This window comes from Balaenoptera physalus (assembly GCF_965194825.1).
Source record: "Balaenoptera physalus genome assembly, chromosome: 5".
In the NCBI taxonomy this organism is placed as follows: domain Eukaryota; kingdom Metazoa; phylum Chordata; class Mammalia; order Artiodactyla; family Balaenopteridae; genus Balaenoptera; species Balaenoptera physalus.
This window is the reverse complement of record NC_138884.1, coordinates 22,459,457-22,482,834: the sequence shown is the minus strand read 5'-3', so window position 1 is coordinate 22,482,834 and position 23,378 is coordinate 22,459,457. Positions and strand designations below refer to the sequence as shown.

The 23,378-nt window shown below is 37.9% G+C and overlaps 2 long non-coding RNA genes across 2 annotated transcripts in view; one reads left to right on the top strand and one right to left on the bottom strand.

The window, feature by feature from the left end:
* Window positions 1-23,378, top strand: part of LOC309661088 — an 852,576-nt gene that overhangs the window by 789,963 nt on the left and 39,235 nt on the right. The gene's annotated exons all lie outside the window — the stretch shown is intronic.
* LOC309660705 lies at window positions 3,294-5,471 on the bottom strand. The gene is made up of 2 exons (XR_014263557.1): window positions 3,949-5,471; window positions 3,294-3,439 (listed from the first exon to the last, which is right to left on the bottom strand). It is a non-coding gene; the product is annotated as an uncharacterized lncRNA (long non-coding RNA).

Genomic DNA, 23,378 nt, shown 5'->3' with positions numbered 1-23,378 from the left:
CAAGAGATTTCTATTCAGAATATACAGAGAACTCCTACAACTGAACAAAAAGCAAACACCCTGATTCAAAAATGGATAAAAGACTTCAATAAATGGTTCTTCAAAAAGATGTACAAATGACTAACCACTTGAATAGATGCTCCATATCACTAAATGCATGTTTATATATTTGTGTGCATGCATACACACACAAGCACACATACACAAGCAGAAAAAAACTATTGGTGAGGATGTGAGGGAGTTGGAACCATTGTGCTATGTCAGAGGGAATGCAGAATGATACAGCTGCTTTGCAAAAGAGTATGGCAATTTTTCAGATATTGAAAAATAGAATTACTCCATGATCCAGGAATTTTACTATGAGGTATACCCAAAGGTATTGAAATCAGGGTCTTAAAGAAATATTTGTACTCCAGTGTTTAGAGCAGTAATAATCACAGTAGCTAAAATATGAAAGCAACCTAAGTGTTCATCCACTAGTTCCTGGATAAGCAAAGTATGGTATACCCATATAATACAATATTATTCAGTGTTAAGAAGGAAAAGATCTAGGAATATGCTACAACATGGATGAATCTTGAGGAAATTTAGCTACCAAAAATGCCATTTTTGTGACTTTTAGTGAGTCATAACAATACAACTACTTATTTCAATTTTATGGGGGTACTTAGGGTAGTCAAAACCATAGAAATTGGGAGGGTAATGACGCTTTTCAGGTGGTTATGGAACAAAAAGGAAAGTTATATTTAAAGGATATAGAGTTACAGTTTTAAAACGTAGAAAAGAATTAGAAAGATAAATGGTGATGTTGATCGCCCAATAATATGAATGCATTTAATATCACTGAACGGTGCACTTTATAATAACTAACATGTTATATTTTATGTTATTTGATTTTACCAACATACAAAATTGGGAAAGAATGTAATATCAGGAAAGGGAGTGGACCTGGGATAGAGCAGAGAGCAATCAGAAGGGTGAGACACTGCGTATGTTGAAGAAGAAGAGCTGAGAGTCTTCATTGGCCAGAAGAGACTTTATAAAAGAGAAAAAAAAATTACTCTGAGGGTGTATTAGATAGATATCTGTGGGTGTGCTGCTATCTCCCATGGGTTATCTTAAAGAGTCTTTAATAAAGTCCATAAGGCTTGCTGAGGCTGTTTTAAAAATTGGATTCCCTAGGAGATAATTAGAGGGTGGTACTTAAGTCTATGTCTAGGTTGACAGATTTTGCAGGGAAGACGAACCTGAGAACAGTGGAGGTCTTAAGAGTGAAAGTACATGGAAATTAGAAAAAAATAATAATAAAGGGAATTAGGAAAACTTTGGACTTTGAAGGTCATGTATTATTACTGAGTCAGACCTGAGGTTTCTAAGGAGTTATGTACACAGTTGCTATTTGGATTACTTGTTGATAAAGATAAGTGGAAAAACTAGAGTCGTTCCCAAGTGTAGGTAAGATATAATGAGAGGATGGAGGTGGAAAGTAGGGAGACCCAGAGAAAAGTGGGAAGGTCATATTGGGCCAAGATGGTGGTAATATCCAACAGAACAGACGGTGGGACAGACTATGGATTCATCTTTTTTATTTCGCCTCCCCCCCTCATCCTTAATAATTCTTTGGGAATATTTCACTGCTCTGTGATGCAGGTACAGAATTCGAGTGAGGAGGCTACACCTTCAGTGTCCAGCTGTCTGAGTCCTCAGTGTGCTTCAAATGATGGAGAACTATTGCTTCTTTATGAGAAGGGTTAGTACCTCGTAGCTAAGCTTAAGCTCGAGCTTATGCAATATTGATTCCATTTTATATATGCTGTTGGCATGGAGGTTCCTCCTCCTCTTTTCTTGAACATTATGAAATGAATCTATATTTCTCAGTATTTGGGTATATCAGATAAATACGTTAAGTAAAGGAATCGTATATATTGCTCCCTGCAGAGTTTGCTCTTTCTTGTTTCTCTTTTACCTTTACTAAATTAGCACAGGGAGAGACATTGAAATGTTCTAATCAGGAGAGATTAGAACATCATATTTCTAGAGAGGTTGGTTGGACAGAGCAGCGGTCCCAGTGAGAATCCAAGCTTCTGCTTCTACTTGGAAGTGTACCTGTGTAGAATAGAGGGCTCCAGGAAATATCCTAGAATATTCCAATGTCCCTGTGGGAGATCATTAAGAGAGGCAGGATCTGGTACCAGATCAGTGTACTATGACATGTTTGTCAGTCATCTGATGTGAGATTCTCAGAGCCAATCCCATATGGTAGGGCTGAGTGCAGAGTGATGAAGAACCTGTGAAAGCCTTTGATTGCATGTTAAAGATGAAGCTCTGATTTCGGGGAGAATTTTCTTACCTGACTGAATGTCACCCTTCTGTGGGGATGAGATTCTGTGCTTTTCCTCTGTTGATGACCACTGACTGCAAATCATTAGAGGATCATGTCTAGAAAGCATTCTTTATTTAATTTCTTAAAGAAGAAAGCATAGAAAACATTTTTATCCACTTTCAAATTGAGGATCAAGGGGAATGACATCAGTGAAAATGTCAGAGTAGGGAGCTCTGGCTTGTGTCCATCCCCAGAAACACTGACATACGTGGTAAAACCTGTCAAAATGACCTTATCAACACATGTAAGTTTTCTTTTCTTTTCACGCTGTAGATTTATCTTTCATGGAAACTTTACTTACTACAGGATGTGGAGAATAAACAGGGAAGTAGAAACTGTATTTCCTGATGAGAGAATCACTAAGTCACATTAGCTATTCTGAACTCTGCCTTACTCACCGTGACTCTAATTAAAACAAACAAACAAACAAAACACTTTTTTTTTGGTAACTCAGTTCTGACATTTCCTCGTTAAAGACAAGGTAACAGATACAGACTTAGATCTACCAGAATTGAGCAAACTTTTGATTGTACCTGTGTTGAACATATGAGCATGACCTGCTACAAATCTTCATTATACTTATTGCCACAACGGACAAATTCCCTTTTTCCACTCCTGATATGTTGCATGTAAGGAATGCATAGGTCACTAACCCCAGCTGGTCACAGGTAAACTCTGCCACATGGATTACTGCATGTTTTCCTGCTGGAAGACCACACATTCTCGAGGATCATGCCTGCAGAGTATCTGGGCTCTTCTTTTTTTCTGGATAAAGGTTAGATCATCACCTAATTTTATGAGAAATATATAAATTGTATTTGCATATTCTTCCGGTTTTTATTTATCCATTCTCTTTCAAGTCCTAAGTGCAAATATTAAAGTGATTTCCAAGAGGGTGGTAAATAAGACAGCTCCAAAATTAGCAATAAATCATAATACAATTGTGAATGCATTAATGTGTGATTAATATGTAGATACTTATGTAAATGCAAGTTTAGTAATGCTTTGTGGAGCGCTTCAGAATCTAGGTATTAAAAAAAAAAAGAAGAAGGAGTTCTTGAAACTCTCAGGGAATTATAGAGAAGTCTTTGTGTCTATAAATATCATTCTGAAATAATGCATATTCTCAGAAATAAACTAGGCATAACATTGTAGGAAAAAACTTCATGAAATGAAAGAGCATGTGAGATGGCCATACAAGAAAAAGAATATTCTCAGAGAATAATGAACAGTGTGGAGTTCAGCAGAAGGGTCATACACATTCAGAGATGAAAACTTTGGAGAGCCTAATTGTGAATTCCTCATATTTCATCTTTGGAGACACGGTATTCATTTGAAATATGATGTTATAAGATGACGTTAATAAAAAAAATAATAAGATGACGTTAACATACTTAAATACTTTCGTTTAGAAATGACCACTTAGAACCAGAGTAAATGTAAGAGAACACAAAATTATGTTTATGTTGATTTTTAAAGACCTCAGGTAAGTGCTGATTATTTAAAAATGCATGATGTCTTTCACTGCAAAGTAAAGGAGCTGTTACAGTGGAGGATTACTGGACTCAATGTCAATATTATGACATAGTATGAGTGTGTTTCGTGTTTGGTAATTGCAATCATTGTTGCTTTTGTTTTGATCATCCATTGACAGTGCTTGGTTTCAGTTGATTTATCTCTTGTAAAAATAAAATACAGTCTGTGTGTGTGTGTGAAAAAAACATACATGATGTCTTGACTAAAGTTGTATGGAATTTGAGATCTGGAAAAAAGCATTTCTTTTCTGTAATGCTAGGATGATAATTGGACATTTTTGCAAGAAAGAGATTTCAGGATGCAAATCTCGTGTCTCTAAGGTGGGAAGTCAGTTTATGGTGGAACATTCTATTAAACTTGTGTGAGTGGAGAAATATTTCTTTGGAAGGAAGAGGTCACGAATCCCTTTTTAAGAGTTAATGGTTTATAACATACCGAATGAGCAAAATGGCTATTTCTGAACTTTAGAAAAAAATAATATAGTTTTTCTGCATTTATAACATGAGGCTGATGTAAAATATCAAAAATTCTTTATTTTGAAAAGCAATGTAATCAATTTGACATAATTCATATATATTGAACCTGTGGTACACACACACACAGTAAAACTTACATTCAGAAAATTGTTTGCACTTAAGAAATATTTTCAAGTGTAGTTGATTTACAATGTTGTGGGTTTTTAAAATACATGTTTATTGGAGTATACTTACTTTATAACACTGTATTAGTTTCTGCTTTACAACAAAGTGAATCAGCTATATGTATACATATATTCCCCATATCCCCCCCCCCTTGAGCCTCCCTCCCACACTCCCTATCCCACCCCTCTGGGGGACATAAAGCACCGAGCTGATCTCCCTGTGCTATGCGGCAGCTTACCACTAGCTATTTTACATTTGGTAGTGTATATATGTCAGTGCTACTCTCTCACTATGTCCCTGTCTCCCCTTGCCCCCTGTGTCCTTAAGTCCGTTCTCTACATCTGTGTCTTTATTCCTTCCCTGTCACTAGGTTCGTCAGTACCATTTTTCTAGATTCCATATATATGTGTTAGCGTACGGTATTTGTTTTTCTCTTTCTGACTTACTTCACTCTGTATGACAGACTCTAGGTCCAACCACCTCACTGCAAATAACTCAATTTTGTTCCTTTTTATGGCTGAGTAATACTCCATTGTATAGATGTGCCACATCTTCTTTATATATTCATCTGTCGATGGACATTTAGGTTGCTTCTATGTCCTGGCTATTGTAAATAGTGCTACAGTGAACATTGTGGTACATGTATCTTTTTGAATTATGGTTTTCTCCAGGTATATGCCCAGTAGTGGGATTGCTGGGTCATATGGTAGTTCTATTTTTTAGCTTTTAAGGCATCTCCATACTGTTCTCCATAGTGGCTGTATCAGTTTACATTCCCACCAACAGTTCAGGAGGGTTCCCTTTTCTCCACACCCTCTGCAGCCTTTATACATTGTTGTATTAATTTCTGCTGTTCAGCAAAGTGATTCAGTTTTATATCTATCTATCTATATATCTATCTATATCTATATATCTATATCTATTCTTTTCCATTATGGTTTATCACAGGATAATGAATAAAGTTTCCTGTGCTATACAGTAGGTCTTGGTGGGTTGTCTATCCTATGTAGAATAATTTGCTTCTGCTCTTCCAAAACTCCATATCTTTCCTTCACTCTCTCCTTGGCAACCACAACTCTCTTTTCTATATCTGTGTGTTTGTTTCTGTTTCGCTGACATGCTCATTTGTGTCCTGTTTTCGATTCCACATATAAGTGATATTATATGGTATTTGTCTTTCTCTCTCTGACTTACTTCACTTAGTATCATTATCTCTAGGTCCATCCATGTTGCTGCAAATGGCATTATTTCATTCTTTTTTATGTCTGAGTAATATCTTTTGTATACGTATACCACACCTTCTTTATACACTCATTTTTCAATGAACATTTAGGTTGTTTCCATGTCTTGGCTGTTATAAATAGTGCTGCTATGAACATAGGGTTTCATGTATCTTTTTGAATTATAGTTTTGTCTAGATATATGTCCACAAGTGGGATTGCTAGATCATATGGCAACCCTATAGTTTTTTTGAGGAACCTCCATACTGTTTTCCATAGTGGCTGCACCAACTTACATGGCCACCGACAGTGTAGAAGGGTTTCCTTTTCTCCATACCCCCTCCAGCATTTGTTAATTGTAGGTTTTTTTTTAATGATGGCCATTCTGATCAGTGTGAAGTGATACCTCATTGTAATTTGGATTTGCATTTATCTAATAATTAGTGATGATGAGCATCTTTTCATGTGCCTATTGGCTCTCTGTATGTCTTCTTTGGAGAAATGTTTATTTAGGTCTTCTACCCATTTTTCCATTGAGTTGTTATTTTGTTATTGAGTTGTATGAGCTGTTTGTATAGTTTGGAAATTAAGCCCTTGTCATTCTCATCATTTGCTAATATTTTCTCCCAGTCCATAGGTTGTATTTTCATTTTGATTATGGTTTCCTTTGCTGTGCAAAAGCTTATAAGTTTGATTAGTTCCTGTTTCTTTTTTGCTTTTACAGTAAGTCCCCTCATATGAACAAGTTCTGTTCCAAGAGTGCGTTTGTAAGTTCAATTTGTTTGTAAGTCCAACAAAGTTCGCCTAGGTACCCAACTTACACAGTCGGCTATATGGTATTGTACCGTAATAGGTTTATAATACTTTTCACGCAAACAATGTATAAAAAACAAGCACAAAAACAAAGTAAGCATTTTTAATCTTACAGTACAGTAACTTGAAAAGTACAGTAATACAGTACAACAGCTGGGATACTCGGGCTGGCATTGAGGGAACAGGCGTGCAGAGTTACTGATTGGAGGAGGGAGGGGAGGTGGGAGATGGTAGGGGTGAAGGATTATCAGCAGTAGGAGACAGAGGGCAAGCTGCTATTTCACTCATACCTGACGTTGATGGCAAAGGTTCTGGTTCCTTGCTGGATTTAATTCTATCTACCCTCTTGAAAGAATGATCCATTGATGTCTGGGTAGTAGCTCTTTCTTTCTCATCATAGATGACAAGGTAAAACTGGATTGCAATCTGAATGGCTGCTGCCACCTTTGGGTCCCATTGTAGGTTCGGGTCCTGTGCCTCAAAAACTAACAGTTCTTCCTCAAACAACGAAGATTCCCTTGCCATTTTCTGTGTCGTGAATCTCTTCAGTTCTTCAGTTACTTTTTCTTCCTCCTGTCCCTCTTCATCCTTTCTCTGGGCCTCCAATTCCATCAGTAAGCTCCTCATGTTGCACAGCAAGGAGGTCAGCGAAATCGTCCTCTTGCAGATCTAGCTCCAGCTTCTCGCTGAGGGTCACTACGTTGCTGAAGACCTCTTCGGACTTCTGATCTACCTTCTCAAATCCACAAAAATCATGAACAAACTGTGGGCAAAGGTTCTTCCAAACCCCATTCATCGTGACCGCCATACCCTCACACCATGCAAAGTCAATGTTATTTATGGTCCTGTAGATGTTATAGTCCTCCCAAAGTTGTCCCTAGGTTGTTCCTGATTTGTCACTTACCTTTACTGCCTGACAAAAAGTGTGACATAAATAATATTTCTTGAAAGTCGCTATAACGCCCTGGTCCATAGGTTGGATGAGCAACGTAGTATTTGGTGACAGATGCAGTACTTTGACGTTGGGATGAAAGTCATCCATGAATGGGGGGTGGCCCAGAGCATAATTGAGCAGCAAAAGAATGTTTTGCTGGAACGTCCTTCTCCAAGCAATATTTCTCTACATCTGGGATAAAGTGGTGGCAAAACCAGTCCTGGAACGTGGCCTGTGTAATCCGGGATTTGGGGTTACGCTTCCACACAACAGGAAGAGAGCCCTTGCCTATGTTTTTAAGGGTTCTTGGGTTCTGTGAATGATAAACTAAGAGAGGTTTCAGCTTCAATTCACCGGAAGCATTGCCACCAAACAACAGTTAGCCTATCCTTTGCTGCTTTACAGCCCGGCATCAACTTTTCCTCCTTACTGACGTAACTTCGGTCTGGCATCCTCTTCCAGTACAGTTGTGTCTCATCCACATTAAAAACCTGGTTGGGTAAATACACACTATCATCAATAATTTCTCAAAGTGTTTCTGGAAGTTCCTGGACAGCTACCCTATCTGCACTTGCTGTCTCTCCACTTACTTTTACATTGTGAAGGCTGGCTCTAGCCTTGAACTGATGAAACCATCCATGGCTGGCATTAAAAGATGTGCCCTCTGATTCTTTGCCGTGTTTCTTCTTCAAGTCTTCATAAAGGCTTTTAGCTTTCTCTTGAATCAGCGTTAAGTTGAGCAGGACTCAGCGCTGATGTTGATCCTGCATCCGCACACTGAGAAGTTTCTCCATCTCCTCCATCACTTTTCCATGCTTCTTGGATATTGTGTCAACATCGTCGGCACAGCAGACTTCACATGTTCCATGATCTTGTCCTTGTTCTTTAGATTCGTGCCAATGACTGAATGATTCATATTATAAGAATGAGCGATGTCTAACATCTTTTTGCCTCGCTCCACTCTCTCAATTACTTTCACTTTTGTTTCCGTCATTATCGCTTGGCGCTTCTTAACAGTACCAGCTACATCACGTCTGCTTTTACGCTTGCTTCCAGACATCTTGGGCTTGAAATAAAGGTACTGTACTACTGTACTCTATACAGTACTGTAAAGTACACAAAAGCACAACCACATATAGAGGAAGCACGCACGTGACAATGTATGTCAGACACGTGAACTAACTTACATGATTGGACACGCGAATGGATGTTTGCATCTTTGAAAGTTTGCAACTTGAAGGTTCGTATGTAGGTGACTTACTGTATTTGTACTGCCTAGGGAGAACTACCTAGGAAAATTTTGGTATGACTTATGTCAGAGAATGTTTTGCTTATGTTCTCTTCTAGGAGTTATAAGGTGTCCTATCTTATATTTAAGCATATAAGCCATTTTGAGTTTATTTTTGTGTATGGTGTGAGGGTATGTTCTGACTTCACTGATTTGCATACGGCTCTCCAACTTTCAAAACACCACTTGCTGAAGAGACTGTCTTTTCCCCATTGTATATTCTTGCCTCCTTTGTCAAAGGTTAATTGACCATAGGTGTGTGGGTTTATTTCTTAGCTCTCTATTCTATTCCATTGATCCATGTATCTCTTTCTGTGCCAATACAATGAGGCTTTGATTACTGTAACTTTGTAGTATTTTCTGAAGTTTAGGAGGGTTATGCCTCCTGCTTTGTTCTTTTTCCTGGGGATTGTGTTCACATTTCTGACTTTTTATGGTTCCAGATACATTTTAGGATTATTTGTTCTAGTTCTGGGGAAAATGTCATGGGTAATTTGATAGGGATCCCATTAAATCTGTAGATTGCTTTGGGTAGTATAGCCATTTTAACAGTATTAATTCCTCCCATCCAAGAGCGTGGGATGTCTTTCCATTTCTTTGAATCATCTTCAGCTTCCTTTACTAATGTTTTGTAGTTCTCAGTATATAAGTCTTTCACCTCCTTGGTGAGGTTTAATCCTAAGCATTTTATTTTGTTGATGCCATTAAAAAAAGGATTGCTTGTTTACATTTCCTTTCTGATATTTCATTGTTAGTGTAAAGAAATGCAACCAGGGAGTTCCCTGGTGGCTCCGTGGTTGAGAATCCGCCTGCCAATACAGGGGACACGGGTTTGAGCCCTGATGCAGGAAGAGCTCACATGCCATGGAGCAACTAAACCTGTGTGCCACAACTACTTAGCCTGCACTCTAGAGCCAGTGAGCCACAAATACTGAGCCCATGTGCCACAACTACTTAAGCCTGCGTGCCTAGAGCCCGTGCTCCACAACAAGAGAAGCCACTGCAATGAGAAGCCTGCGCACCACAAGAAAGTCTAGTCCCCACTGGCCACAACTAGAGAAAGCCCGTGCACAGCAATGAAGACCCAATGCAGCCAAAATAAATTTAAAAAAAAAAGAAAGAAAAACCAGGAAATGCAACCAATTTATATATGTTAATCTTGTATCCTGCTACTTTGCTGAATTTGTTTATCAGTTCTAGTAGTGTTTGTGTGGAATTTTTAGGGTTTCCTATATATATATTATCATGTCATCTGCATATAATGGCAACTTTACCTCTTCCCTTCCAATTTGGTTAGATTTTATTTCTTTTTCTTGTCTGATTGTTGTGGCTAGGACTTCCAATACTATGTTGAAGAGAAGATGTGAGAGTGGGCATCCTTGTCTTGTTCCAGATTTTAGCGGGAAGGCTTTCAGCTTATGAACGTTGAGTATTATATTGGCTGTGGGTTTGTCATAAATAGCTTTTATTATGTTGAGATATGTTTCCTCTGTACCCACGTTGGTAAGTGTTTTTACCATGAATGGATGTTGAAGCTTTTCAAATGCTTTTTCACCATCTATTGAGATGATCGTTTGTTTCTTGTTTTTCCTTTGTCGATGGGGTGTATCATGTTGATTGATTTGCATATGTTGAAACAGCTTTGTGAAACTGGGGTGAATCAAATTTGGTCATGGTGTATGATCCTCTTATGTGTTGTCGGATTTGGTTTTCTAATATTCAGTTGAGAATTTTTGCATCTATATTTATCAACGATATTGGCTTGCAGTTTTCTTTTTCGGTAGTGTCTTTCTCTGTGTTTTTTTTAAAAGTCTTTATTGAATTTGTTTCAATATTGCTTCTGTTTTATGTTTTGGTTTCTTGTTTGTGAGGCATGTGGGATCTTAGCTCCAAAACCAGGGATCGAACCCGCACCCCCTGCACTGGAAGGCGAAATCTTAACTGCTGGACCACGAGAAAAGTCCCCATCTGTTTTATTTGGTTTTTTTTTTAAGTAAATTTCTTTCTTTATTTATTTTTGCATGCATTGGACATTCGTTGCTGTGCTCGGGCTCTCTTTAGTTGCGGTGAGCGGGGGCTACTCTTCGTTGTGGTGTGCAGGCTGTTCATTGTGGTGGCTTCTTTTGTTGCAGATCATGGGCTCTAGGTGCGTGGGCTTCAGCAGTTGTGGCTATCAGGCTCAGTAGTTGTGGCTCGTGGGCTGTAGAGCGCAGGCTCAGTAGTTGTGGCACACGGGCTTAGTTGCTCCATGGCATGTGGGATCTTTCCAGACCAGGTCTCGAACCTATGTCCCCTGCAGTGGCAGACAGATTCTTAACCACTGTGCCACCAGGGAAGTCCCCCCTCCCCATCTGTTTTTGGTATCAGCGTGATATTGGCTTCATAGAATGTCTTTGGAAGTATTCCTTACTCTTCAATCTTTTCGAAGAGTTTGAGAAGAATCAGTGTAAGTTCTGCTTTTTATATTTGGTAGAATTTGCCTGTGAAACCATCTGATCCTGGACTTCTGTTGGTAGGGAGTTTTATTAAAATTACAGATTCTATTTTTTTTTTAAATTCTATGTATTTATTTATTTATTTTGGCTGTGTTGGGTCTTCGTTTCTGTGCGAGGGCTTTCTCTAGTTGTAGCGAGAGGGGGCCACTCTTCATCACGGTGCGTGGGCCTCTCACTATCGTGACCTCTCTTGTTGTGGAGCACGGGCTCCAGACGCTCAGGCTCAGTAGTTGTGGCTCACGGGCCCAGTTGCTCCACGGCATGTGGGATCTTCCTAGACCAGGGCTCGAACCCGTGTCCCCTGCATTGGCAGGCAGATTCTCAAACACCGCGCCACCAGGGAAGCCCTCTATTTTGTTTTTAGTGATCAGTATGTTCAAGTTATCTATTTCTTCTTGAATCAGTTTTGTTCGGCTGTAAAAAAACAAAATATATTTTTAAGTTATGTTAGCAGCTAAATACTTACCATGTATTAGACCACAAAAGAGAGAAGAAAAAATATTAAAATATTTTTTCAAATACAACAAGTATTGAAATGTTTTAAAGAAATTGGTATAATAATACTAATTACAATAATGACAAATTGTTCTGAACTTAAAGACTACTTATATCTAAGATGCATATTATATGCTTATTGTTTTATTGCTTTTAAATACATGGAATGTTTTCTCCTTTCTAATGTAATTCTTTTATTTTACCTGTATATTGTGAAAAAAATTTAGTTCCACATAATATAAAAAAATTACACTTTAATAGGAGATATTAATCCATTTACATTTACTATAGTACTGAAAATACTTAGGTTTAGCGTTCCATGTCATGGAGTGCTCTTTTTTATTTATTTATTTTTAAAAAAGATTTAATTTGGAGGGGGGGCCATAAATTATTCATTTATTTATTTATTTAATTTTAACATCTTTATTGGACTATAATTGCTTTACAATGGTGTGTTAGGCTCTTCTTTAGAACAAAGTGAATCAGCTATACATATCCATATATCCCCATATCTCCTCCCTGTTGCATCTCCCTCCCGCCCTCCCTTTCCCACCCCTCTAAGTGGTCATAAAGCACTGAGCTGATCTCCCTCTTCTATGCAGCTGTTTCCTACTAGCTAGCTATTTTACATTTGGTAGTATATATAAGTCCATGCCACTCTCTCACTTCGTCCCAGCTTACCCTTCCCCCTCCCCATGTCCTCAAGTACATTCTCTATGTCTGTGTCTTTATTCCTGTCCTGTCCCTAGGTTCTTCCCAACTGTTTCTTTTCCTTTTCTTTTTAGATTCCACATATATGTGTTAGCATACAGTATTTGTTTTCTCTTTCTGACTTACTTCACTCTGTATGACAGACTCTAGGTCCATCCATCTCACTACAAATAACTCAATTTCATTTCTTTTTATGGCTGAGTAATATTCCATTTTATATTGAAGATGTGCAACATCTTTTTTACCCATTCATCAGTTGATGGACACTTAGGTTGCTTCCATGTCCTGGCTATTGCGAATAGAGCTGCAATGAACATTGTGGAACATGACTCTTTTTGAATTATGGTTTTCTCCAGGTATATGCCCAGTAGTGGGATTGCTGTGTCATATGGTAGTTCTATTTTTAGTTTTTTAAGGAACCTCGATACCGTTCTCGATAGTGGCTGTATCAATTTACACTCCCACCAACGGTGCAAGAGGGTTCCCTTTTTTCCACACCTCTGCAGCATTTATTGTTTGTAGATTTTTTTGATGATGGCCATTCTTACCTGTGTGTGGTGATACCTCATTGTAATTTCGACTTGCATTTCTCTAATGATCAGTGATGTTGAGCATTCTTTCATGTGTTTGTTGGCAATCTGTATATCTTCTTTGGAGAAATGTCTATTTAGGTCTTCTGCCCATTTATGGATTGGGTTGTTTGTTTTTTTTTTTTTTTGATATTGAGCTGCATGGGCTGCTTGTAAAGTTTGGAGATTAATCCTTTGTCAGCTGCTTCGTTGGCAAATATTTTCTCCCATTCTGAGGGTGGCCTTTTCGTCTTGTTTACATTTTCCTTTGCTGTGCAAAAGCTTTTAAGTCTCCTTAGGTCTCATTTGTTTATGTTTCTTTTTAATTTCCATTTTCTAGGAGGTGGGTCAAAAAGGATCTTGCTGTGATTGATGTCATAGAGTGTTCTGCCTATGTTTTCCTCTAAGAGTTTGATAGTGTCTGGCCTTACATTTAGGTCTTTAATCCATTTTGAGTTCATTTTTGTGTATGGTGTTAGGGAGTCTTCTAATTTCATTCTTTTACTGGTAGCTGTCCAGTTTTCCCAGCACCACTTATTGAAGAGGCTGTGATTTCTCCATTGTATATTCTTGCCTCTTTTATCAAAATTAAGGTGACCATATGTGTATGGGTTTATGTCTGGGCTTTCTCTTCTGTTCCATTGCTCTATATTTCTGTTTTTGTGCCAGTACCATACTGTCTTGACTACTGTAGCTTTGTAGTATTGTCTGAAGTCAGGGAGCCTGATTCCTCCAGCTCTGTTTTTCTTCTCAAGATTGCTTTGGCTGTTCGGGGTCTTTTGTGTTTCCATACAAATTGTGAAATTTTTTTGTTCTAGTTCTCTGAAAAATTCCATTGGTAGTTTGATAGGGATTGCATTGAATCTGTAGATTGCTTTGGGTAGTAGAGTCATTTTCACAATGTTGATTCTTCCAATCCAAGAACATGGTATATCTCTGTATCTGTTTGTGTCGTCTTTGATTTCTTTCATCAGTGTCTTATAGTTTGTTGAGTAAACGTCTTTTGTCTCCTTAGGTAGGTTTATTCCTAGGTATTTTATTCTTTGTGTTGCAGTGGTAAATGGGAGTGTTTCCCTAATTTCTCTTTCAGAATTTTCATCTTTAGTGTATAGGAATGAAAGAGATATCTGTACATTAATTTTGTATCCTGCAACCTTACCAGTTCATTGATTAACTCTAGTAGGTTTCTGGTAGCATCTTTAGGATTCTCTATGTATAGTATCATGTCATCTGCAAACAGTGAGAGCTTAACTTCTTCTTGTCCGATTTGGATTCCTTTTATTTCTTTTTCTTCTCTGATTGCTGTAGCTAAAAATTCCAAAAGTGTGTGGAATAATAGTGGTGAGAGTGGGCAACCTTGTCTTGTTCCTGATCTTGGTGGAAATGGTTTCACTTTTTCACCATTGAGAACGATGCTGGCTGTGGGTTTGTCATATATGGCCTTTATTATGTTGAGGGAAGTTCCCTCTATGCCTACTTTCTGGAGGGTTTTTATGATAAATGGGTGTTTAATATTGTCGAAAGCATTTTCTGCATCTATTGAGATGACCATATTGTTTTTATCCTTCAGTTTTTTAATATGGTGTATCACATTGATTTGCATGTATTGAAGAATCCTTGCATCCCTGGGATAAACCCCACTTGATCATGGTGTATGATCCTTTTAAGGCACTGTTGGATTCTGTTTGCTAGTATTGTGCAGTGGATTTTTGCAGCTATGTTCATCAGTGATATTGACCTGTAGTTTTCTTTCTTTGTGACATCTTTGTCTGGTTTTGGTGTCAGGGAGATGGTGGTCTCATAGAATAAGTTTGGGAGAGTTCCTCCCTCTGCTATATTTTGGAAGAGTTTGAGAAGGATAGGTGTTAACTCTTCTCTAAATGTTTGATAGAATTTGCCTGTGAAGCCATCTGGTCCTGGGCTTTTGTTTGTTGGAAGATTTTTAATCACAGTCTCAAGTTCAGTGCTTGGGATTGGTTTGTTTGTAGTTTCTATTTCTTCCTGGTTCAGTCTTGGAAGGTTGTGCTTTTCTAAGAATTTGTCCATTTCTTCCAGGTTGTCCATTTTATTGGCATATAGTTGCTTGCAGTAATCTCTCATGATCCTTTGTATGTCTGCAGTGTCAGTTGTTACTTCTCCTTTTTCATTTGTAATTCTATTGATTTGAGTCGTCTCCCTTTTTTTCTTGATGAGTCTGGCTAATGGTTTATCAATTTTGTTTATCCTCTCAAGGAACCAGCTTTTAGTTTTTTTGATCTTTGCTGTTGTTTCCTTCATTTCTTTTTCATTTATTTCTGGTCTGATCTTTATGATGTTTTTCCTCTGCTGACTTTTTTTTTTCTTTCTTTCTCTAATTGCTTTAGGTGTAAGGTTAACTTGTTTATTTGAGATATTTCTTGTTTCTTGAGGTAGGATTGTATTGCTATAAACTTCTCTCTTAGAACTGCTCTTGCTGCATCCCATAGGTTTTGGGTCTTCATGTTTTCATTGTCATTTGTTTCTAGGTATTTTTTTATTTCCTCTTTGATTTCTTCAGTGATGTCTTGGTTATTAAGTAGTGTATTGTTGAGGGTCCATGTGTTTTTATTTTTTACAGATTTTTTTCCTGTAATTGATATCTAGTCTGATAGCATTGTGGTCGGAAAAGATACTTGATACGATTTCAATTTTCTTATATTTACCAAGGCTTGATTTGTGACCCAAGGTATGATCTATATCCTGGAGAATGTTCCAGGAGCACTTGAGAAAAAGCGTATTCTGTTGTTTTTGGATGGAATGTCCTATAAATATCAATTAAGTCCATCTTGTTTAATGTATCATTTAAAGCTTGTGTTTCCTTATTTATTTTCATTGGGGATGATCTGTTCATTGGTGCAAGAGGGGTGCTAAAGTCCCCTACTATGATTGTGTTACTGTCAATTTCCCCTTTTATGGCTGTTAGCATTTGCCTTATGTATTGAGGTGCTCCTATGGTGGGTGCATAAATATGTACAATTGTTATATCTTCTTCTTGGATTGATCCCTTGATCATTATGTAGTGTCCTTCTTCGTCTCCTGTAATAGTCTTTATTTTAAAGTCTTTTTTGTCTGATGTGAGAATTGCTACTCTAGCTTTCTTTTGATTTCCATTTGCATGGAATATCTTATTCCATCCCCTCACTTTCCATCTGTATGTGTCCCTATGTCTGAAGTGGGTCTCTTGTAGACCACATACATACCGGTCGTGTTTTCGGATCCATTCAGCCAGTCTATGTCTTTTGGTTGGAGCATTTAATCCATTTACATTTAAGGTAATTATTGATATGTATGTTCTTATTACCATTTTCTTAATTGTTTGGGGTTTCTTATTGTAGGTCTTTTCCTTCTCTTGTGTTTCCTGCCTAGAGAAGTTCCTTTAGCATTTGTTGTAAAGCGGGTTTGGTGGTGCTGAATTCTCTCAGCTTTTGCTTGTCTGTAAAGGTTTTAATTTCTCTGTCGAATCTGAACGAGATCCTTGGTGGGTCGAGTAATCTTGGTTGTAGCTTTTCCCCTTTCATTACTTTAAATATGTCCTGCCAGTCCCTTCTGGCTTGCAGAGTTTCTGCTGAAAGTTCAGCTGTTAACCTTATGAGGATTCCCTTGTAGTTATTTGTTGTTTTTCCCTTGCTGCTTTTAATATTTTTTCTTTGTATTTAATTTTTGATAGTTTGATTAATATATGTTTTGGCATGTTTCTCCTTGGGTTTATCTTGTATGGGACTCCCTGCCCTTCCTGGACTTGATTAACGATTTCCTTTCCCATATTAGGAAAGTTTTCAACTATAATCTCTTTAAATATTTTCTCAGTGTCTTTCTTTTTCTCTTCTACTTCTGGGAACCCTATATTCGAATGTTGGTGTGTTTAATGTTTTCCCAGAGATGTCTCAGATTGTCCTCAATTCTTTTCATTCTTTTTTCTTTATTTTGCTTTGCAGTAGTTATTTCCACTATTTTATCTTCCAGGTCATGTATCCATTCTTCTGCCTCAGTTATTCTGCTATTCTTTCCTTCTAGAGAATTTTTAATTCCATTTATTGTGTTGTTCATCATTGTTTGTTTGCTCTTTAGTTCTTCTAGGTCCTTGTTAAACGTTTCTTGTCTATTCTCCATTCCAGTACCAAGATTTGGGATCATCTTTACTATCATTACTCTGAGTTCATTTTCAGGTAGACTGCCTATTTCCTCCACATTTGTTTGGTCTGGTGGGTTTTTACCTTGCTCCTTCATCTGCTGTGTGTTTCTGTGTCTTCTCATTTGGCTTTGGGGACTGTGTTTGGGGTCTCCTTTTCAGAGGCTGCAGGTTCGTAGTTCCCGTTGTATTTGGTGTCTGCCCCCAGTGGCTAAGGTTGGTTCAGTGGGTTGTGTAGGCTTTCTGATGGAGGGGACTGGTGCCTGTGTTCTGGTGGGTGTGTCTGGATCTTGTCTTTCTGGTGGACAGATCCGCATCTGGTGGTGTGTTTTGGGGTGTCTGTGACCTTATTGTGATTTTCGGCGGCCTCTCTGCTAATGGGTGCGCCTGCATTCCTGTCTTGCTAGTTGTTAGGCATGGGATGTCCAGCACTGGATCTTGCTGGTCTCTGAGTGGAGCTGGGTCTTAGCGTTGAGACGGATATCTCTGGAAGAGCTTTCGCCATTTGATATTACAAGGTGCCAGAGGTCTCTGGTAGACCAATGTCCTGAACTCAGCTCTCCCACCTCAGAGGCACAGGCTTGACACCCGGCTGGAGCACCAAGACCCTGTCAGCCACACAGCTGGGGGTGAGAGCAAGAGGTAGCTTTGGTACATCTCAAAGACCACCAATGAGATTCACTGACCATTTTCTCTCCAGAAGTGAAGAAAACAAAATTCAGACTTTAGCTAGTCAGCCACTTTGGTAGCCAGCCTCCAAGATGGCCCTAGTTATCGCCTAATTATCTCCCAGTCTTCACGTACCAGTGTGGCTCCTCGCACTTGAAAAGGGTTGACTGTTTAACTAATAAGAAATTGCAGAAATGACAAAGTGCAGCTTCCAAAGTTATAAAAGACATTGCAGCTTCTGCTTTGGTTTCTGCTAGATCACTCATCCTGGGGTAAGCCAGCTGCCATGTCATGATGACACTCAAGCAGCCCTAAGGAGAGATCCATGTGGCAAGGAACTGAGGCCTCTTACCTACAATCACATGAGTGAGTCATCTCAGAAGTCAAAAGATTTAATTTTTTAAATTTTTGGTTGTGTTGTGTCTTCGTTGCTGCACAGGGTTTCTCCAGTTGTTACTAGAGAAACAGGGGTTACTCATCGTTGTGGTGCATGGGCTTCTCCTTCCGGTGGTTTCTCTTGTTGTGGAGTATGGGCTCTAGGTGCATGGGTTTCAGTAGTTGTGTCATGCAGGCTCAATAGTTGTTGCTTGCAGGCTCTAGAGCACAGGCTCAGTACTTGTGGCACACGGGCTTAGTTGCTCTGCGGCATGTGGGATCTTCCCAGACCAGGGATGGAACCCCTGTTACCTGCATTGGCAGGCAAATTCTTACCCACTGTGCCACCAGGGAAGTCCAGTGTGCTCTTTTTTAAACCTAGTCTGTTTTCATTATTTTCTATCTTAACGATTCTGTATTAAAGAAAAAAAATAATACTCCTTTCTACCCCTCCTCTTTGAGGATTATATATGAAGAAGTATGTCTTATATATTAACCTCAAATTTTCACCTTACTTTTAAGAAGTAATCACAATGTCAAGTATTTAATACTTCTCACTTCCACCTTGAAAAGCATGGATATTAAAGTGTTAATACAATTACCTTCCCTGGTCTATCTTTTTTAGTTTTTGTTATGTATAAGAAACAACGAAAAACATGCATGGTTTCTAAGGAAATGACAAATTTCAGAAAATTCAGCATCTGAATACACTCTAAACATAGCTTCTAGATAAAGACACAGAAAATTGCCCGATACTCAGAGGCCCCCTGGTCCCATTCTAGTGACTCCCCTTAAGGTTTAATATTGTTCTGGTATCTAACAAAAAGATAACTTTACCTGTATTTTGTATTTTATATAAATGTTATGGCACAGTAAAATCACTTTTGAATTTGGCTTTTTTATTTTATGTTGTTTGTGAATATGCCTATATGGTTGCCTGTTGTTGTGATCATGCATTGCCACTGTTGCATAGGATTCCATAATGTAAATATTTAACTATTAATTAATTTATTCCAATGTGTATTACAATATGAGTGATTTTCAGTTTGTGTCTATTGAGAACAGCACTGGTATATAAATTCTAGAACTTGAGCTTTGGTGGTGTGTGTATAAATTATTGTTCAGTATACACGTAGTAGTAAAATTTTCGAGTCATAGCTTTCTTGTGTTTATCTTTTTAGATATTTGTAAATATTTTCAAAACATTTGTATGATTTTTCATCTTCAGCAGCAGTGAATGAGATTCAAGGATTATACACATTCTTGTCAAATTTGATAATACCTGTCATTTTCATTTGAACTTTCTGGTTGGTGAGTGATAATTCCAGGTATCACGCTTTTGCATTTAATTGACTACTAAGAAGTCAAGCATCTTTTGATATGTTTACTTAACATTCTGTACTCTCTTTTTTGAAATATCTTTTGGTATATTTCCCCCATTTTGATATTCCATTATCTTCTTATTGAAGACTTCCTTTTTTTTTTAACATCTGAAGACTTCTTATTTAGGAGTTTTTAATACATGCTTGAGATGAGTTCTTCTCTCTTTCTGTCTCTCCTTCTCTTTCTTTAGATGAGTGTCAGTTTTTAATGTTAATAACATCTAATTTGTTATTTTCCTCTTTATTTATTTAGTCTTATTTCTATTTATTTATGTAGTCTTCTTACCTGTAGCAGAACACATTATTTATTCTAAACCACAAATATGTTTTCATTTCTTCAATAAATGTAATTATTAAGCTTTAAATTTAAGTTAACATTCTAAACTAAATATGTTGTATCATAGTATTAATTTTTCTATGACAGCTGAAAGGTTACATTTATTCAGAAAATGTTGTATCAGCTTTCTTTTCATTTGCTCCTACTTCTCATTGATTCACAGTGGTAAACATCACTTCATCCATGGATCTGACTTTTCTCTGATTTCTCATGGTCATTCTCACTAATTCGTCTTGCCTCCTGAAATCTTTAGCAATCCCCTTATTCCACAGAAACAAAAACCTTCCTTGGGCCTTTTTCCTCAGAAGATTGATTATTCCCACATTTTAAATGGGAGATTGCAATAAGTTAGGAGAAAATGCCACAAGGGTCTCTCATTTTTTTTTCACATCCTGTATCAGCCTCTGCTTGCACTCTCTGTTCAAAGATATTTGTGCAACACATTGATGGAAGATGCCACTTGTTTCTCTCCTTGGGGAAAAGACAGATTAATTACCTAACAAATAAAATAAAGAGAGTGTCTTGCTCTTTTCAAATGTTGGACAGGATTGCTTGCATCCTAATTTAAATGTTTCAGGTGACTGAAGCTTAAGATTCCTAAGCTTTAATCCATACTTGCACCATACACAGCACCCAACAGGAGAGTTTTACATAACCCCATGAGACACTTGTGTGCAAGTGGAACAGATAAAAATATAAAACTATTGCTGTCTTTTTGTGTCATAAAAATGATTTTTTGTCTCATTTAAAATATTTTTTTCTAAAATCCAAAAACGTGTCAGGCTAAAATATTGTTATTTCAAATATGGTAAAATCGAAGACCCTTCAAATTTCTTTCCAGTTTTGTTGATGATGGGATGCCGTCAGAGATATGACTTCATTAAACACAATAGGTAAGATTCCTTCATAAGCCTGATTGGGGAATATGAAAATAAACCCCAGAAAAATCTGGACATTTTCTAGTTCTCAAATATTGGTTAAGATGGTAGAAAGGGCCCTTCATTGTCCTATATGTTAATGCAGATCAATTGTGAGAGGTGGGGATAAAACAAGCAGCCTAAATATCCTTTATGTTTGTTGTACTACTAGTAGAAAGAGGAAGGGTCAACATGTCACCATGGTTGATATAGCAAATAAGCTGCTTGAAACTACACAGAAATGTACCTGCTTGTATTTTCTGTGCAGTTACCCTCTCTTTTGGTGTGCCCTGATACCTCCCTCAAATTATGTACCAACTCCAGCAGCATTAAGCAGAAATCCAAAGAAACCTGTTCTTTGGAATTATGAGGAAGGGAAGAGTCAAACATTTTATAACATGCTCTATACAAGGATACACGTCACCATCCTTATCTATGTCATGCCATGCATGGAGGGTCAGTAGGTTCAGGGGATTCTGGAAGCACCAAGTTCTGTGGGGTTAATCACAGTTCCATTCATGGGCAGTAAAAGAGAAGGGCCTTATCTTGGTCACTTTCTCAATGCTAGTAGCTACAAAAAGAAGAGGATAGCAGACATCTTAGGGAGAAGAACCAACATTAAATGCAATGTCCTAATTACTCTAGGCAACCTCTCATGGTGGCCTCCCATAGCTCCTCAAATCCCTACATACTTGCACAAGGGATAGTGTAATATTACTGGAGTGTCTGACTGCAGATTAACATTATTTTTGTTGAAAAAAATAAAAATAGGTTCAAGTGATAGGGTTTGAAAAGTGTTCACAGTGTGAAGGAAACTATTGTAACAATGTGGACAGAACCCTTTGGATGGATTTATCGTGTTTGTTTTTTTTTTTTTTTTTTTTTTTTGCTGCTTCAGAATCTGTAGTAGCGATTGGTGTGTTCCATGATACATCCCCGCTTCTTATAAGTTTTAGATGGAATACCCCATTAGGAAGGAGTGCACGTAAGGAAAATTAGTGAGTCAAACTCCTCTGCCCTCTGTCAGCAGTGGGTGCAAAGGGATTTAGACCAAGTGCTTTCATCCTTTGATTTGCAAAGTTTTCACTATATGAATGATATTTTGTTTGTTTGCAGGTCAGGAGCCTTGGTCTCAATATCCCTGTTTAAAAAGTGTTATCACGTGTCTGCCAGAAAGAATTGCTGATGATACTGGGAAAAATTGAGAGTTATCCTTAACAATTAAGGGTTTTGTAGCAACATGGATGGACCCAGAGATTGTTATACTGAGTGAAGCAAGTCAGACACAGAAAGACAGATATCATATGATATTGCTCATATGAGGAATCTATAAAAGAAAAAAAAAAGTACAAATGAATTTATTTACACAACAGAAATAGAATCATGGATATAGAAAACAAACTTATGATTACCAGGGAATAAGTGGGGAAGGGATAAATTGGGAGATTGGGACTGACTTATACACACTACTATATATAAAATAGATAAAGACCTGCTTTATAGCACAGGGAACTCTACTCAGTGGTCTGTACTGGCGTATACGGAAAAAGAATCTTATAAAAAAAAACAAGGGTTTTGGGATTATATAATAAATATAAATGTGCAAACCTTTAACATGAAAGGAAAAATCAGTTAACTCTGTGGTCCCTGTTATGGTGTAAATATTTTGTACCTCTAATTTTAAAATTTTGAAACCCAGCTCCCATGTTGATGGTATTAGGAGGTGGGGCTTTTGGGAGGTGATTAGGTTATGAGGCCAGAGACCTCAAACATGGGATTAGTGACCTAATAAATGTAGCACACAGAAGATCTTATGCCCATTCCATGATTTCATTGCCGAGCGAGAAGACCCACATTATGAAGCAGAAATTGGTCCCTCGCCAGACACTAAGTCAGCTGGCAACTTGTTCTTTTTTTAAAAAAAAATAATTAGATAATTAATTAATTAATTTTTTGGCTGTGTTGGGTCTTTGGTGCGGTGCGCGGGCTTCTCATTGAGTGGCTTCTCTTGTTGCGGAGCACGGGCTCTAGGCGTGTGGGTTTCAGTAGTTGTGGCTCACAGGCTCAGTAGTTGTGGCCTGTGGACTCTAGAGCACAGGCTCAGGATTTGTGGTGCACGGGCTTAGTTGTTCCAAGGTATGTGGGATCTTCCTGGACCAGGGCTCGAACCCTTGTCCCCTTTATTGGTAGGCAGATTCTTAACCACTGCACCTCCACGGAAGCCCCTGGTTACTTGTTCTTGAACTTTTCAGCCTCAGCAGTTATGAGAAAACAAAAATATTCTGTTGTTTATAAAATACCAAGTCTCTCGTATTTTGTTTTAGCAGTCAAAGAGCTGGCTGAGGAGAAATATCTGTGAGCTTGAAGACATATCAGGAGAAACCTTTAAATCTCAAAAGAAAAGAGAAAATGGGCAGGAAAGAAATCAACAGAACAGAGTAATCAATAATTGTGGAACAATGAAAA